Raw genomic sequence first — 19409 nt, forward strand, 5'->3', positions numbered from 1 at the left:
GCACCCCTCCCCCTGCAGAAGGAGAACCACCCTGCAAACATTCCCTGCAATCCAGGCAGAAGCCAGAGACTATTGCCAAGACCCCTGCCAGGAAATATGACTCTCCTGATTGTCACCCCTGTGTCCCACTCTGTCACCCTGTCCACCTTGAACTGCCATTGCTCCCCTTCCTATGCCCCCTTGGACAATGCACCTGTGATACAAATAGACTGGACTCTAACCTGGACTTTCTTACACCACCACCCCAGCCCATTGCACATCCCCCTCTACCTCTTAGCACTTAAATAAACACCCTTTGAAAAAATACAAGTATGGAGTATGTCAAATGATTTAAAATTGAAAATCAACTGTACAGAAATGTATACATAGGAATGACCTGTAGTTGGCTGCAGTCAAAACACCAGGAGTGATAGTGGAGCACACATATCTGCAAATAGAGATGCCAAAGGCTACAGTGAGTGGCCATAGAAGTGGGAAAATCAGCCTGCAAGTGACAATGTGAAACACAAAACTGTCAATTAAATGTGAAGTTACACTGTCTTACATGTGTGTCATTGGAAGTATTGACAAATTATTGCACTTCTGTTGTCCTCATCCTCTGCCTCCTCATCTTCACTGCCACTCGGCCATCTCCACACAGCCATCTCCAGCCTCATCCTCCTGCAGAAAAGACCCCATGTGACGTAAGGCAAGGTTGTGCAACATACAGCATGCCACGATGATCTGGCAGACCTTCTTGGGTGAGTAGTACAGGGATCCACTTGTTAGATTGAGGCAACGAAACCTGGCCTTCAGGAGGCCGTAGGTCCTCTCTATAATTCTTCTTGTTCGCCCATGTGCCTCATTGTAACGTTCCTCTGCCCTTATCCTGGGATTCCTCACAGGGGTCAGTAGTCAGGAGAGGTTGGAGTAACCAGAGTCACCTGCAAATATCGAGGGACAACTGTTAGCCACACACCAACCCTTAGGAGCCACACCATACCCATACACCAACATATACTGAGTGGGAACCAGGGCTCAGTTGAGCCATCACATATGGGATGCTGCTATTCCTCAGAATAAAGGTATCATGCACAGACCCAGGATATTTTGCATTGACGTGGGAGATGTACTGGTCCGCCAGGTACACCATCTGCACATTCATGGAGTGAAAGCTCTTTCGATTTCTGAACACCTGTTCATTTCATGGGGGGGGAACAAATGCAATATGTGTACCATCAATTTCCCCAATAATGTTGGGATTGCATAGAAATCAGCTTTCACTGTGGCCAAATGCTCCACCTGGAGGAAAACGATGTAGCTGCGCATGTGCTTTATCAGGGCAGACAACACTCTGGTCAGCACTATTGAGAACATAGGCTGAGACATTCCTGCTGCCAAGCCCACTGTCACTTGGAAAGAGCCAGGTTGCCAAGAAATGTAGTACTGATAGCAATTGCACAAGAGGGGGGATCCCGGTGGGGTGACGGATAGCAGAGATTAAGTCAGGCTCCAATTGGGCACACAGCTCTGTGATTGTGGCCCTGTCCAGTCTATAGGTGAGGATAATGTGCCTGTCCTCCATTGTTGCCAAGTCAATCAGGGATCTGTACACAGGGTGATGTCTCCATCTCCTATTCATCCGCAGCGGTTGCAATCTATGGGGCGAAATGGTGAGCAGCTGGTCAGTAGCTCTTACTTCCAACCACTACACTTCAATGCATGTTGTGATTGTAACAGTATTTTGTTGGAGAGGTCCAAATGGTGCATATGTGTACTGTGACGCAGTTAGGAGCTATGGCCTGCAGCCTCCCTGAAATGGCGTCCGCCTGTCCTGTTTGGAGGGACAGGTGGAAATGAAGTAATTCTGGTGACGTGCACCGTTGCGGGAGGCGGTCGAAAACCACCATGCAACTCCTCATTGGTTAACATTGGGCCCTATGGGGTACAGTAGCCAATGGTGATGTACGCCGGCGGTGACAGTATGCACCGCCGTGGACGTCACTGCCATTTTCTAGCTGTTCACTCACTTACTACCTGACCTTCAACAGGAGAAGACCTACACTGCAAGTGTTGCTATGACCTGTGTCTGGAGCTGACCATGGCTTGTGTCACCGGAGAAAGGGCCCCTGCCTTCACCTCGGCGGAGTTGGAGCGACTGGTGGATGGGGTCCTACCCAAGTACTGAATGCTGTATGGGCCTCCAGACCAACAGGTGAGTACACCGTGAGCACGATGCATGGGGAGTGAACTCATGGAGTGCTGTGTGTGTGAAGGCCTCATGTAGGGGGTTTGTGGTGGATGGGCCCTGGGCAGCGTGCTGCATGTATGGTGGGCCATGTCTGTGCTAATGGGGATGGGAAGGGGCATGATGGGCCATGAGTGTAACAGGCAGGACGGTCAGACTAATATCTTTCCCTGTGTCCATTTCCCTGCAGGTCAGCACCCATCAAAAAAAGGGTATATGGCGTGCCATCGGCAAGGACGTGTGGACCCTGGGGGTCTACGGCAGGCGGAGCACCCACTTTCGCAAACGGTGGGAGGAGCTGAGACGCCGGGCATGAAGACGGCAGAGGCCCAGGTGGGGATGGTCTCCCAACAAGGAAGGGGTGCCCGTCGAACCCTAACCCCCCCTGATGGCCCACATACTGGCGGTGGCCTATCCGGAGCTGGATGGGTGCTTGGGGGTATCACGGCAGCCACAAGGGGGTGAGTACAGTGCCCCAATATACAAACTTGCACCTGGTGGGGTGGTATCCAGGTGGGGGATGTGGGCCTGTGGGTGCCCCTAGGCCAGGCCTGACATTGCAGAGTAGGTCTCATGTTGGACAGTGTTCTGATGTAAAAAAAACTCCAACCAAGCTAGTAGGCATCCACTACTGGGCAGGGGTCTGTGGGTCTCAGGTATGCTGCAATTGGCGCTAGATGTCCCTATCCATGGCCTGGTGACTTGCATTGTGACTGGTAGTGCATTGCCTAGTGTGTAGAGCTGTTCCCTGTGTGTGTGTGTCGTGTACGCCAACGGTGGTGTTGTTGCCGCCATTGACCAAGTGTATCCTTTGTCTCTTCTCACCTCTTTTCGTTTTGTCACCCTGTCCTTATGTGCATTAGCATCATCTGGCGGTGGAGCTGAGGCACCGGCGACGGAGGTAGCTGCAACCCACAGGGCCCAGGAGGCAGAATCCACCGACGGTGAGGGCACCAGTGGGACGAGGGTGAGGGGAGCACCACGGCGGAGAAAGGAGTGGACAGTTCGGACACAGATTTCTCCTCCGATGGAAGCTCCCTGGTGGTGGCGGACACCTCTGTGCCCACCCCAGCTACAGGTACAGCCGCCACCCCCCATACCAGCACCGCCCTACCAGCAGCCCCTCAGGAGGGTGGGCATCTCCTTCGCCCCGGCACCTCAGGCCCTGCCCTAGATAGCACCACTGCCCTGAGTGAGGAGGCTATTGACCTTCTGAGATCCATCTCTGTTGGGCAGTCAACCATTGTGAATGCCATCCAGGGGCTGGCAGCCCAAATGCAACAGACAAAAGCATTCCTGGAGGGCATTCACACTGGCATGGCGGCCCAACAGGCAATGGCCTCCTCTGTGCAACCCTCCTCCTCTTCCTCCACCTCCCTCCCAGTTGCGTCTACACTCACACCGGCATGCACTTCATCCACATCCACTACCCCCATTACCAGCACACCTAACAGCACACGCCCCTCATTGGCAGTCACCACCCCCACTTTCATGCACATTTCCCCTGTGTCCTCTCCCATTGTGTCTGTGCCCCCTCCTTCCAAGGTACACAAATGCAAGCAATCAGACACCCAACAGCGATCCACCTCACAACCACATCCAGCCCATGCACCTGCACCCAAACACAGCAGACAGACACCTCTTACAACCACTCCCTCTTCCTCCACTCCCAAACTATCTCCCTCTTCCCGCCCTAATGCCCCTAAGGAGCTTTTCCTCGCCAACATTGAGCTCTTCCCTACCCCCCGTCAATCACGTCAGGCCAGTGTGGTCAGAACCCAACAAAGCACCTCAGCCACCCAGTCCAGGGGTACAGTAGTGTCCACAGCTACACCAGGTGGGAGAGGATCCCAGGCACCAGGCAGCCACTCTGATAGGGTGCCTGCACCAAGTGCTGCAAGGAAGGGCAAGGAGGCACCCCCAGCTGCTGCACAGAAGGGCAAGGAGTCACCCCCAGCTGCAAAAAGGAAGGGCAAGGAGGCACCCCCAGCAAATCCTGTGGGCCTGACACCCAGGTGAGAGAATGTGACCTTGCACTCCCCAAGATCTGGATCACAGGGCATGTTGCCCCCTCCAGAACCAGTGGAGAAGCCATCCACTCACCCCATCCTTCCCAGGATGAAGCTCACTGGGCACAATGCCCCCTCCAGAACCAGTGGAGGGAGCCATCCACTCACCCCATCCTCCCAAGGATGACGATAACTGGGCACAATGCCCCCTCCAGAACCAGTGGAGAAGCCATCCACTCACCGAATTCTTCCCAGGATGAAGCTCACTGGGCACAATGCCCCCTCCAGAACCAGTGGAAAAAGCCATCCACTCACCCCATCCTCCATAGGATGAAGCTTACTGGGCACAATGCCCCCTCCAGAACCAGTGGAAGTAGTCACCCACTTGAGAGACTGTGGCCTTGCACTCCACAGGACCAAGCAGTGGGCAAATCACTCACTTGAGAGACTGTGGCCTTGCACTCCCCAGGACCAGGCAGTGGGTAAATCACCCACTTGAGAGACTGTGGCCTTGACTCCCCAGTACCAAGCAGCGGGCAAATCACCCCCTTGAGAGACTGTGGCCTCGCACTCCCCAGGACCAAACAGCGGGTAAATCACCCACTTGAGAGACTGTGACCTTGCACTCCCCAGAACCAGGCAGTGGGCAAATCACCCACTTCAGAGACTGCAGCCTTGCGCTACCCAGGACCAAACACAGGGCATGTTGACCCCTCCAGGACCAGTGGCATGTACCATCTTCCGGCTGAGGTGCCCCCCCCATTCCCCGTCCCCCAGAGGTGCCTGTCTATTTTCGACCTAATGCACCTGCAGTGTTCTCTCCGTGTTGTTGCAGGAGTGAGGTTGGGCCTTGGACATTGTGGCGTGGCGCTGTGGCCCACGGACAATAAGGACTGAGCAGTGTCCCTTGCATTGTACATATGTATAAACCTTTTGATTTGGATGCATGAATGTCACCTATATTTATCTTATTACAGCCTTTTTACACTATAGTAGTTGTCCTTGCATTATTCCTGAGTAGTACGGGAGTATATGTTATGTTACTGCATCTGGTTGTGTGTGTGGTGTTGGGGGTGGGGGTGTTGTGTGTTGCGTGTGTATGTCACTCTCTTTTTCATTCCCCCCTCCCCTGTGTGCTAGACGACAGTACTCACAATGGTCCTCTTCGCCGGCGTTGGTGTTCGTAATGGAGCAGAAGGTAGAAGAGCATGGGGAAGACATGAAACTCGGGCTCCATGGCGGCATGGTTGTTCCCTGAGTCTCTAGAGGTGAGTCGTTTCCCTTCTGTGCAGTGTTTCCGCCAGGCTTTAGATGTTGTTGGTACGGCCCCGGAAAAGGTTGCGGATAGGTGTGTCATATTACTGTGGGCGGTACATTGTCTTCCGCCTGGGTGGTTACAGCTGTGGTGCCTGTTGGTTTCACCCTGGCGGTCTGTGTGTTAAAGTGGCAGTCTGTCTGATCGGTTTCCACTGTGGTCATAATTTCATATTTATTACCGCCAGCCTGTTGGCGGTATTATGCCGATTTATCACTGACCGCCAGGGTTGTAATGAGGGCCATAAAGTGTGTGCTGCTCACTTTGTCACTATCAAGACCTTTTCTATTTGTTGGAGGAGCTCTGAGCTAATTTCTCTAATTGAGCCTCTTGGCTATGTAACCTTTTTCTCATGAACACTAGTTCTTTTTAACAGAAAAAGACTCACCCATTTAAAAATCTAGATAGGATTTGTCTCAGAGACAGAATAACTATATAGCATGACGTTAAAAAAATATTCAGCCCTGTCTACTGACACACATGGTATTGTGAAAAAATATTTTGCTATCTGGAACTGTTGGGACGGAGATGTTCCCTACATGGTAGACTGTGTATCTAGCATCATAATTTTTTGATTTTGCCACTGGAGTCACATTAATCTAACGTAAATCTGAGTCACAGGAGTGGAGGCCTACTGGTCCACTGATTTAAAGTTCTGCATCCAGGCATTTATTCAGTCCTTTATTCTAACATCAGTATCCATGTTACCCATGGTGTGTGTAACCTGCATGCTACATGTATGTGAGTGAGGCTGAGTAATGGAGGTCAGTGGGATCCATTCTGGATACCACTGGCCTGGCACAAATGAAGGGGAGGACTGTGCTCCCAGATAGTGGAAGTGCCCTCCTTCTTGTAACCAGAGCGAGAAGATGTAGACACTGAAGTGACAAGAGAGGAGACAGGGCTCATTTAGATGATCAATTAGTGTTTTTTGTTAGCAAGGAGCTGCTGATTAGTCTTCCCGAGCACTGCCATTTGGTAGATGTAGATGTGAGGGGTGGGGTTAAAACCTGTAGTGTGAAAGGGGAGGAAACTAATAGATGATGCTTGTTCCTTGTGTCTTTTTTTGGATTACTACTTCAGTTGGACTGATGACAGACAGGTGAAGAAACCTCAAACCTCTTCGTGTGGAGGTCTGTGGTTGCTCCAGGATGATGATGACCCTGCTGTGAGGAACATCAGAGACACAAAAGCTGTGTTTGGAGAATGGCCTGGAATGGGTATTTGAAAGCAGAACTATCCTAAACTAGTTCTACATCTTCAGACTGGGCTGCTGTGCAACTAGGGCTGGGCTCTGCTTGAAAGCCAGACCCCCACAAGTGAAGGGATAACAGCTGAAGTCTAGATCTCTGACTGGAAAAGCTGTTTACCTCCTAGAAGCCTGCTTGCATGCAACTACAAAAGGGTAACTTACACTCAGAATCTGTGAATAGCCAAAAAGTAGTAAACTTACTCAAAAGGGGACTTTGCTGAAAATGTTATGCCCACAGGACGTTCAATTTGGTGGAGAAATGTAAGTTACACATTTGGAGTAATTTACACTTGTTTTTTGTGGGTAGCCAAAAAGTGGTAAACTTACACAAAAATGTAAATCACTTAAAAGTATAAATTACCTTTTTGAGTCAGGGCCTATGTTGTTCCTTGTGCACTGACAAGGAAATTTAGCAAAGCAACTGGATCAAACAGAATTTGGAAAGTGGCAGTAAAAGTGTTGCAGGAACAAGCACAGCACACAAGAGAAGACAGAAAGGAAAAAAGAGAAACCAAGAGATAGAATGAGCGAAAGATAAGGAAACAAGAAGAAAAAGAAAAGTATGAAGGAGTCCATACAAATGTCTATAGAGCAAGAGAAAACCAAAGGGCTAAGAAAACAAAACTGTGTCTGAAAACAAGAGCGGAAAACATTGTTATTATTTTTATTTTACTTATATTAAACTTTTTGTGTTCTGTGGGGACTTATCAGTTTTGTGGCTAGAGGGACAATCCTAGAAGTGGAACATTGATGTAATGTAGCAACTGACCTCTTGTCCTAATATGGGATGAAGAAATGTGAGACTCTTTAAAAATCCTTGCTTTGAGCTTTAAATAAATCTGAACTTTTTTATTAAATAGAGGGCCTTCCAACTATTTGTGTTGACTCAGTTCAACCCACGTAACATAATTGGTATTAAAAGTGAGATTGAATATGCTATCCGATAACAGAGGCTCTTGTTCAACAGTTAGCAGAAGGGCAGAAAAATAATAATGGGCTCTGGAGTGATACATAGGACCTGCCCAGCAAGATCAGGACACTTTACAACAGATCATGCAAACCCATGCTGAACAAATTAGCCAAGTCAATGTTACCCAGAATCCTACTTTGGAAACATTAGCTGAGGCCCTTCCTTAACCTAGAACAGCTACTCTGATCCCATCTATTGTTTTACACAACAGGGGAAGACCCGGATTTATTGTTTCCTCATTTTGAAAAACTCAAGCTCAAGGTGCTAATTGGCTCACCGACTGGTCGGGCTGTTATTTGGGTCTACTGTCAGTGGATGAAATTTAATCTGTTTACCAGGCTGCAAATCCTACAGACAGCAGTCAATACAATGAAACAAAACACATTATTTTGGAAAGAACGGAGAAAGAATCAGAGACCTATAGAGTAAGGTCTGGAAAGGAGAGAGTTACCTGACAATACTGCACACACTACTACAAAAGCAAGGATTTCGGAGACAAATGGTTAAACCCAGAGAGTTCTTCTAAACCAGAAATTATAGATAAACTGTACTTAAAGTGTTTTTTAAATGTTCTCTCCTTCCATATTCAGCAATGGATTAGACAACACGGTGATTTCTCATTATCATTTGCCATTCAGATGGCAAGTGCCTATTCCAGAGCTCAGAGCAAAGTGGGGATTTTTCCTTTGTGTTACCATAAATACCACTAGTCTGCTAGGTAAGACTTAGGTAAGATTTTTATTTCGAAAATTACACTGTCCATTTATATTAGGATCAAATTCTAAGACTGCATATCAATATATATTCAGGGTCACAATAGATTGCTCTCCGTTTCCTCACAATGAAATAAAAGTACTTTACCATATGCAATGTATGACTAATGTAGATTGCACAATACAATTTGAAGTAAGGAATTACTAGGATATTATTATTTGTGATTATCTGGTTTGTCTTTCACACATGTGTGTAGTGACATACAAATCCATCCACAATACTCTTGGTGCCCGGTTCAATTAGAGGGAAAAAGCAAAAAATTAACTCTCAGATAGCATAAAGCAGAATTTTGATGATAATATTTTTAGTCACAATTAGTTTAGTAAAAGAAATGTTTTAATATCCAATATCTAAATTCGGTTTTGGCACCCATAGTCCCAGAGCCATTAGCTGCACATTGCAGTACGTTTTGTTACATTATACAAAAAATTTACTGCGAAGTGCTACTCACAAACTAAGTGCAGAGTTTCTATCTCTGCAATTACCTATACTTATGTGTGTGGAGTTCATCGCCCCGACTGCGGAGGCTCTGCATACTTAAGTATATGTTTTAGTAGTAAATGTGGGTGGGTCTCAGGGGAGTAGCTTTCAATAAGAGCAGATTTAGGGCAAAAGATGATGGGATTAGGGAGACGTAAAAGGAGTTTAAGGGGGAGGTCAGGAAGGGATTAAGGGACGGACATGATCCATCTACACAAGAGTAAGCCAATTGCTATATTATGGGGGTGAAGACATATAACTTACACTTTTCCAGTAAAGTTATATTCTGAGTTTGTGTATAGTAGTAAACTTACTCCAAAGTGTAAATTACTCAAAAGTGTAAGTTACCTTTGTGAACTGGGTCCATACGTGTTATGTATCTATGTTGTCCATAGACCTGAAGAAAACCTGAGTTGGAACAAAATGCATTTGCTATTTGAATAATTGTTATGGTTGGAACAAATAAAGAATGAACAAAGGTCAGAAAATAAATTATCTGTGTTTTGACTTTGGACTGCGTCATGTAGTATATTTGTCTGAGTACGCACTTGTTGGAGCCTACATTTTAATAATTCCCAGACGTCAGCAGAAAGTGACAAATTATGTCTCATATTTAATAGCATAACGTAGACGGCTGCACTGACAAGTATTTTTTAAAGTGTTTATTTATTTTTCATTAGCATATTGTTAAATCCATTGTGCCCACTGGATTTAACAATGTGCTAATGAAAAATAAATGATGCCAAAGTATATTTTAGACACTAGATTAACTGCTAGTATTAAAACAAATTTGCATTCTTTATGTTTAATGTGTGATTTATGAGTTTAAATAGACATGTGCATAAAGATAAATGCACTTCTATGTTAAATCTAACGTGATGCATTAACAAGTTTTGCAAATTATAATGAAATGCTTTATTCTTTCTGATGGCATATTATTAAGATTGAATTTATAAATTTGCATATAATGTGTGTTTATTTATAAGTATATTAATGCATTTATATTTCTTGTGTTAGCATAACTAGGCCTGCAGAGCTTGTATTTGTAGTAATGTAAAGTGATGAATCATTGTTCTTTCTAATGTGAATTTTTCCATTAGGTTTGGTTCTCATGAATAACAATTCAATTGTACAGTCGTTTTAGTTTAGTGACCTTGTTACGAAACATTTATGCCTGTGGTTTTAACGTGAAGTAAAATTGTTTTGAGTAATATGCAGATACACATGGGACTGAGATAAGTCTATTGTATACCCTGGGAAGAATTTGGATTGTTGCGAGTGACAGTAAATTGTAACAGACTGTTTGAATTCACATGTAAAGAGCAGATGACTTCAGATTAAACCTGAGAAAATACCAGACTGTTGCAACCTGAAGACGTGTCATAAATTATGATTGGACATTGGCCCTTTTGAGTGATGTGGGGCCATTGAACTGACAAATCAAGATGCTTTATGTGTTTCTAAGTAGAAATGGACTTCAGACGTTTTAGTCAGTCTTTTCTTGAGAAGTCTTGACCCTGTGCAGTTCTTCTACTGCACTTCCCTGGTAGTGCTTCTGACCGGACTTTGCTGATGATCCACTTGCTTTGCTGATGATGAATTCTTGAATGCTGACCCTAGGAGAGATATATCTCCCTGCTGATTGCCATTTCCCCTGACGTTTTTTTTTCTAGAATAGAAGTTAGCATGTTGACACTCACCTATTATATTTTTCTAGTTAGTATTCTGTAGCCCTAGATAGATTAATTTCCAAGTTATTTTTGCCTTTTGTATTTTTCAGCATGTGTTAGTCCATTTCCACGCGTGCATGTCTTAATTTGGTTAACTGTGCAACACCGAATTGCGTACTCTGCTTAATTGAACGTGACAAATGCTAACACAGTATGATCTGAGATATGTTTCTGTTTCCCAGATCCTATGCTTAATGGTATGTATTATTTTTCCTGAATGCTTAATTGTGCTGATGCTAATTTGATTAAACTTGTTTTGCCATTTTGGGCTCCAATGGTGTTGATTTATCTTTATAATCTGATTTTGCACACAGTCTTCATGACATTAGCTTTGCGGTTATATAATTAAGCTTTGAATCTTTAATTGATTAGAGTTTTCCATCTCTGGCCACATTGGTCATGGTGTCTAATTTGATGGGGTGGTGCTGAAATAATTGTGTATGTTTAACCGCACTCCTTATGGGGTCAAAAGTTTTGGCGACCTAGGTGAAGCGTTTGATTCCTGCGAAGGATGATAAAATCGTTATCACACTATTGGTCGATAAAGTTACGTATGGACTACACTTTCTGAAAAAGAGAAACTTAAATCTTTCATAATAACGATTTAAAACATGGAAGGGCCCAATGCGTCCAATAACTGCTATGTAAGTAGCGGAAATTGGCAAATCCCCTTGAGAAGCAGAGATAGGGTCAAACCTATCAAAATGAGAAAAAGAAAACCTTTAAGGTAACCTAACTTTCTTCTTTGACATTCTCAGAACACCTGTGGAGAATTCATTAATAAAACATTACATACACACCGATCCAGGACAAATTGTAAAACAAATCCTACCGCATCCCAGAGGCAAGGTATCTATCCATTCAAGAAGTAGATAAAATGCTAAATATGAGGGTAACAGAACTTGCCAGTAGGAACTGGATTTGACCCATAGTCGTTCTCCCAAAACCTGATGGATCAATCAGATTTTGGATTGATTTTCATAAAATTAATCCGATTTCTAAATAGGATTCCTATGAGTTACCTCACAGTGACTAGATGATCGAACAGTTAAGAGACGTCAGATATATAACCACCCTTGAGCTCACAAAGGGGTATTGGGAAATCCCCTTCAATCCACAGAAGAAAGAAAAAATAACAATAATTTGTAGGCAAATGTTATGTATGAGTACACTGTATTGCCATTCAAATTTCATGGAGCAGCACCCACATTTAAAAGATTAATTAATAGACTGCTGTTAAAACATCAACAATATGCTTCAGCATATTTGGAAGATTTTGTTATACATAGTAAGTCCTGAGAAAAACATCTCCAAGACCTAAAAGCTGTTTTTACAACTTTGAAAGATGCAGGGGATGCATATCAACACAAAGAAAAGTAAGACAGACACTAATTGGGTTAAGTACTTGGGATATTTATTAAGGGGTGGATGCATAAGCTTCCAAGTGGAAAAAAGTAACAACCTTAAAAGAACACTTTTCCTGACACTAAAAAGCCTTAGGCTTTTTAAAGCCTCATTGGCTACTATTGAAGATTTATTCCCAGTTTTCTCAGATAGCTGCCCAATTAACTGATCTAAAAAAGGAACCACCAATAAACAGATCATTTCTCCTGAACCAGTTCTCAAGTTAGCTTTTGAACACTTAAAATACCTTATCACATCCAACCCTGTACGGCTGTCTTCAGATTTTACAAACAATGTTTCTTCTACAAACAGGTGCCTCAAATTTAGGTTTTGAGTCGGTCTTGGCTCTTTGAAATCATAGAGAAGAATAAAGACCGATTTTGTTTATTAGACGGAAATTACTTCCCAGAGAATGGAGGAGTGCAATGATAAGAATATTTAGCCATAAAGTGGACCACAAAAAAACTGTTGGGAAGGTATAGAGTTTCTTTAATACAGAGTTCATGCCCCTATCATGTAACTTGCTCAAAAAGAAGACAACTTGAGAGTCCTCGGGTGGCTTGTGTTCCCACAACCCTACAATTTTCAAACACAAAAAGGGAAAGAACAAGTTAATGGAGATTTATTATCGAGATTCCCTACTACTATTCTTCCTAAGTGGAAGAATTTAAGAGAGATGTGTGACAAGGGCGTAAAGGGACTTACCCGAAGGTAACACAATGCGTCGACAATGTTCTGCTGGAAGAAGGATAGCTGGAGTCACCTGGAAAATTGAAGTAGATTAGGCAGGGAAGGGCTACCAAAGAAAATAGAAGATAAGGAAGACAGACTAGGGAAGAGGGGAGCAGGGGAGCAGATGGAAAAGAGATAGTCAGAAGAAAGAGAGGACTTGGAGAGTGAAAGGAAAGAAGAAAGCATTAAAGGACTATGGGAACTGTATAACTCATTTCTCAGGACTGCTTCACAACATGAAGCCAAAACTCAAAAGAACTGCAGCCATCAGGGGAATAGTGATAGACAAAACATAGGGTACCTAAAGGAAAGTAGGAGAGAAGGATGCGCTGGAGAATAAAGACTGGTAGATCCCAGCCCCCCTCCTTGACACTCACAGTCCTGCTGCAATTTCAGGGAAGGCCTGTGGTGTGAAAACAAGGAGGCATGTGAACTTGAGGCAGGTTTTTTTATTTAAGGCTTGGTTCTAAATTTTTCCCTTAGTTCACTGAGAGAAGAAAATCTAGCAGAGCAACCTTATTAAATAGATTTTAGAAAGTGGTGGTACAAATGGAGAAAGAACCAGCAGAGCAGATAATAAAAGCAAAGAGTAAGGAAGAGAAAAGCAAAGTGCCAGAAGGAAAGCAAGAAAAGGAAACAAGGAGAAAAAGGCATGTATAGGTGAGGCAATACCGATGTATATACAGAAAAACCCAAAGGAAAAGAGTGAGAAAATTGAGCTGTGTCCTGAAAAAAAAAGAACAGGAAACATTGTTCATTTATTTTATTTTACTTATACTTACCTTTTTCTGTTTCGAAAGGACTAATGAGTGGAATGGCTCAAGTTAGGATCCTAAAAGTGGAACATTGATGGACCTCCAGACTCTCTAAAAGAAGATATGAAGACACAAGTGAGACAGTTTACGAATCCTTGCAAGCACAGATTGCTTCAAGCTTGAAATAAAATGGAACTGTCTTTTCGTTAAACTGCTGACCTTTTTATATTATTTGTGTAGAACCGGTTCAACCCATTTACTAAACCCTTTCATGAAGGAGCAAACACCAGCAGTAATGCTGCTTGCTTTGCTTTTCTTGGCACAAAACTGTCAACATGCCAGATGCATCTTGCATAGTGAAGATACCTGAAAATACAGTTCCGAGGGTGGCTGTTCCAGGTTTTCCCATCTGTATTGTGGCTTTTGGTGACAATTCTGGCTCTCTTAGGATGATATGGCGTAACCAGCCGACAGGGAAATACTAAATTACTCAGGCCCTCTCTACTTCCTGAGTTTCAGCTACTGAGCAGGTGAGCATTAGTTCCCTCAGTCTTATGTGGAAGTTGTCAACTGACTTCCCAGTTGGCTTTTTTTTTTTTGCATAACGTCGGCATACATAAAATGTATTGATCAATTATTAAAAATCATCAAAATGTATATAATATGTAAAACATAACACAATATTTAATACATTAAAGAGAAAGCATCAACAATTGGACATTTTTTCAACCCTCAAACAACAATACAAAAAGACATTGTAAAATAATTAGGGAGCAGCTAGATGTGGCAATTTCTTTCAGATCATTTCCATACATTTAGCTGTTTTGGTTAGTACTACCGGAACCTTAGAACATAAACTATAAGAGACCACAGGCAGGAAAATAATAGATGCGGAAGAGATAATTTCCTATAGGAACACATCCTGCAGACCAAATTTCTACTAAATTAGGGCTGCCTTGCTGTGAAAACCGCTGACAAGAAGGAATTAGGATCCAATGATGTTATGCCTAATAGGCTCAAACAGTACGTGATTTAGTAGGAGGAGATGTGGCTTAGTGGTTAGAGTTCCCATTTTTGGAACCTTGAAACACAGGTTACGAATTCTGGTCTCAACGTTTGGTTCAACATTCTGCAATTCTGGGCAAAATCACTTAATTTCTTACCTAAAAAAAAATAAAATGTGGAATGTATGTGTGTAATATCCACTTGATGTACGCAATATTGTAGATTGTCTCCCAAATCTGTTGCTTCCTTGTTAGGTTTGTGCTATGTAACTGACAAAAAATACAAAGGTAAGAATCAATTAAAGATTCAACAAGATTATCTTCATTGAGCACTTACAAAATGGTTTTTAACTCAGTCAGCAGTGCAGGGCTGTGTATACTAGCTTCAGTAGCTTATTTACTAATATCTTAACCATCTTTGACAAGTGCCACGTATCTCGCATTCAAATAACGCATTTTCAGTCATTTTCCCGCATTATCGCAATTCCTGAGATTGTCACGCAAAAGAACCTTGTTGTGAAGAGCGATCAAACTGTGTAGTTCGTCCTTCACTTTGCTAGCTAAACTCTGAGTACTGTTTATCAAAGGCCACAAGGTGGCGCTGGTGTACAACCCTGCTCTTCAAATATCAGGTCCCTAATCTGGGAATTGCTGGTCTTTGGTTACGATGCTTTTGGCCTGGCTCTGTGTTGCCTGAATGGCTGCTTCAGTAAACCCTTAGTACGGAGGGCATTTAAGAGCTATAGTGACACAGTCACTACTTAATTCGAATATTCCCAGTGAAAAGAGATGATGAAATCATCAAACTGTAAAATGCAGAGACATAGAGACAAAAAAGAGTCATAAAGATAGAGTGCAGGTGACACGACTGTGTGAGATCGGGGAAAGCTTGGCTTCACTCTTGTACAGCATACCATGGGCCCCCTCCAATGAGAAGTATTTCTCCCATTACATTTATTTTTTAAAGACTCCCATCACTTAGTCTCTCACTCATAACCCAGCCAACCAAACAGCAGAGATTTGAAGACAAACACAAAACCACACGCCTGCCTAATTAGGGTACAAAAGCATCCCCTGCTGAACCCATGGTACCAAACATGGCATTGCTTTCAGCGGGCAGGAATAAATGTCATGTTACTCCCGCCAGGCGGACGGTAGGTGAGATGATGCACAGCGGGGTGTGCCTGCCAGCCCCAACAGTTCCTTGGTGTTCAAATGGATGTAATTTCTAATATTTATGTTTCCCTCGTTTTCATTACTTGATTTTGCTCACTAGAAAGTGTCACTCATAGTTGCTGAAATGTCACTCATAATTACACTGAAATTATGAAAATGTAACACATAGCAATCTGAAACCTTGGCAGCTATGCTTAACTACACTACAAGAGACCCTGGTGGCCAAAGTGTCTGATATCCACAGGTGCTTAAATAACTAATGTTTACCGATACACGCATAACTGACCTCAGAAAGCTGGACCGTGCAGATATTCAGACCTGTGCCCTACAGATTGCACACGACACTGCACTTCCCTCAGTGCTGGCCCTGCTGCACTGTGTGTGACCCCTCAATATCGGCCTAAGATCCGACCACCCGCTTCCCTCTACCACCTCTATAGAGCAGCCCAGTGCTCAGACCCTGTACCTTTATCTCCAGGCGTCAGTGCTGGCAGCATCTAATACAGGAGCAAACACATGAAGAAATTATTAACTTGTGTGGCAGAGGAGAGAGCATGGCACTGAATATCAGGCTTGCAGTCACCCCACGGGTCTGGCAAACACTGCTCTGGTGCAGCAGTAGGGTGACCTCACTCAGGGCACAAGTCCTACAAAAAAGAAATGGAGGGACTAACCAAGTTAAGCAATATGCAAGAGACTTCATAGCACATGACATCACAGTGCGTGACATCGCGTTTGGCATCACAACCCATGACCTCACAGGAAGCAGCATAAGATCTGAACACCTCAGACATATGTTTAGCAGATCTAGTACACTACATTTCAGTGCATTGTGAGATTTAACAAGTGAGATTTTGTGTTGGGGTTATGCAAAAAAATGTATGCAACCCCGACACAATTCTGGGCCTCAATTTATAAATATTTTTTTTTTAACTCTGCCACAAATAAATTAGCACCAAGGAGAAATCTGGAAGTAAACCAGTTCTGCATGATTGGTTGTAAAGTCTGCATTTTAAAATATCTTATGGGGTTAAGGCATTTGCTGCAACGATCATGTGTGTCCAGTAAATCTCAGTGAATAGTATTAATGGTAAAATAATTTGGGAGGGTAATGTATTTGCAGGAAAGATCTGTGCTTTGCCTAGTCCCAGTTTTGAATCAAGGTAAGACTGAGGGTTAGTGTGTTGCCTGTAAAGCACATCATGTAATATGCAGATGATAGACTTTTATTTTATGTAGCTAGTTAAGTGGGATACTGTTTTAACACAAAGATACTTTTGTAACTTGCAGATCACATCTTGTAATCCTTCTAATATAGCACAGGGAGCTAATGAGGACGTGATTTCTACACCATGTAACCCTCACTGCATTATGTAACACATACTGTACACTGATTTACACACATAGCATGTATTGTCAATGTATAATGTTTACCTATGAAGTAAGGAGCTGGGACACCCTGCATTGGGATGAGTAGCACAATAAAAGGAATAAAGCCAAACAGTGGTATTTAAATTATTTGTGTGCATACTGGGACAGGCCAACACATCAGACCCCCTTACAGTGTATGCATGTCTTTTATAAAAACCATGCCTCTCATAAGTACTTATAAAGTGATAATAAGCTGTATGCCTTTGTTTTTTATTCTGTTGCAGTTAGGTGTAAGGCTTAGTGACCCCCATAGTGATAACGATAGCATGAACATGTGCAGGGTGTGTGCTCATGTGATGGGCATGGTAACCTAATGTATTTGGCTTCGAGGATTGGCAAATCTGGCTGTCTGAATTAAAGTCAGGATTCTGCTATCAGATTCCACTCACAAGGGCACTGAGGGGGTCCTTCCTTTAGACCCGTTTATATCTGAACGCTCTCCAGCACCTTGTTCACCTTGCTTCGCATGTTATTCCAGTTCTACTTTCCAGATCATCATCCTGACGCATTATGGGCCATGTACTACTTTCTGTCATCAAACTTTGCGTGGATCACTGTTCTGGGCTCTTTTTCATTCCAGCTTACTCTCTTTCTGCCTATTTTGCTGTTTGTCTGACAGCCAAAGAATCGCTCAGTGACCCCATGGCAATCATCGCCTTCTGAGATGTGAAAGTGGCGTCCCCAGTGCCCCAATCAAATCCCGGGACAGAGGGGGCGTGTGAGCTGGCTGGCATCACAGAAGCTCCTCAATGGCCCACATTCATCGTAATGCTGACAGATGGGACCGCGCGAGGGAGAGGGCATGTGTGGAAGTGGAGGAGAGTGACTATCCGCGGCTGAGAAATAAGCGAGAGAGAAGGCACCATTATAGAAATTTAGAGAAGTTGAGCTGGGATAGCGAAGGCTGTAAATAGGGGCGTGACTTTGGGTGGAGGGGGAGAAGGTTGGGGTTTTACAACCCCTAAAAAAATATTTTCTGATAAATATTTGGGTTCTGGAGCTTTCAGGCGGGTATGGTGAGATACCTGTCGAATTTCATAAAGACAGTTTACACACAGAGACAAAAACGCAGGTACGCGCTCTCCTCTCTGTTTTGAAAGTCTTCAAAATGTTAGTTATTTTACCAAATATTGTGTTTTCTCTCACTTAGTACTCATACCAATCCGCGCTCCTCTCCCATTCCACTACACTCTTTGCCCCCTCATGCGCCCCCCTTGTCGTGTGGTATATTTTAACATTATGTGCCTAAGTGATTGTTGGAAAATCTGGCAATTCGCCCGAACCCCCTCCCCCCACAATCTTACTGACCAAGCTATGTCCATGGCAGTGAAATCACTCAATTCAATCAAGCGCTCTCTAACTGCACGTCCGAGAGCACATATTCTCCCTCTCACAATACAATCACTCTGTCAATCTCACTAGAGTGACGCACACGTGGACGCTCTGTCGCAGCACGCACAGGGATGCACCAACTCACAACCCGATAGGCGTGCAAGTACTCACTGCCTCGTATCTCTGCCAAAAAAATAGTTACGCTACCTGACTCGGAGCCGCCGCCTCACAGCACAGTAAGTGAAGATACAGAGTTTCACGGCACTCACAAGATTTGCAGATTCTTTCAAAACGCAGCGAAGACACGCACTGCCCCGCAGTAAATACTACAGATAACTGCAGATTTCCACTACCCACCCCTCACAGGGAAGCAGGTTCAAATCGGACTCACTGTCCAGCAGAAAGACGTGCGAGTAAATGAGTAGAAAAGCCCGCACTTTGGTCTCCTAGTACTGCAGAGAAATCCAGGCACTCTGCCAGAGCGACGCAAAATCACTCCAACCGAGAAGGGCAGAGTTTCACTCCCTCGGCGTCAGAGAAGTTCATGTACTAGGTAGACAGGTCAATACTGGAAAAAAAATATGAAGGAAGAGCTAATCTCTTCAATGCTGCAGTCTCCGTACTGGCTCCCTCTTGCGGCCATTGCGAGCTCTAAGGTGTTTAACACTTGAACCGTTTCAGACAGGCATCTTCAATTTAGCTAAACCTTTCAGATGCGCACTGCCCATACGCCCGCGCGCGCGCGCGCGCACACACACATCACATCACAAGGATGGGGAACCTTGCACAAACTCTCCTGCGGTCACTTACTGTCACCA

The 19409-nt window shown here is 44.0% G+C and overlaps 1 protein-coding gene across 3 annotated transcripts in view; it reads right to left on the minus strand.

Moving 5' to 3' along the window:
- TYMP (thymidine phosphorylase) overlaps positions 1-19174 on the minus strand; it is a 159142-nt gene extending 139968 nt beyond the window's left edge. Inside the window, exons 1-3 of one of the 3 annotated variants that reach the window (XM_069229455.1) lie at positions 18799-19174; positions 13676-13759; positions 12867-12924 (exon numbers count right to left, since the gene is read on the minus strand). The gene's annotated coding sequence lies outside the window, so the exon portion shown is untranslated. The remainder of the gene's footprint in view (positions 1-12866; positions 12925-13675; positions 13760-18798) is intronic. The other 2 variants (XM_069229456.1, XM_069229457.1) reach the window with 2 other exon arrangements.
- Positions 19175-19409: the final 235 nt, after the last annotated feature.

The sequence above is a fragment of the Pleurodeles waltl genome, chromosome 4_1 (genome assembly GCF_031143425.1).
Source record: "Pleurodeles waltl isolate 20211129_DDA chromosome 4_1, aPleWal1.hap1.20221129, whole genome shotgun sequence".
NCBI classification, from domain to species: Eukaryota; Metazoa; Chordata; class Amphibia; order Caudata; family Salamandridae; genus Pleurodeles; species Pleurodeles waltl.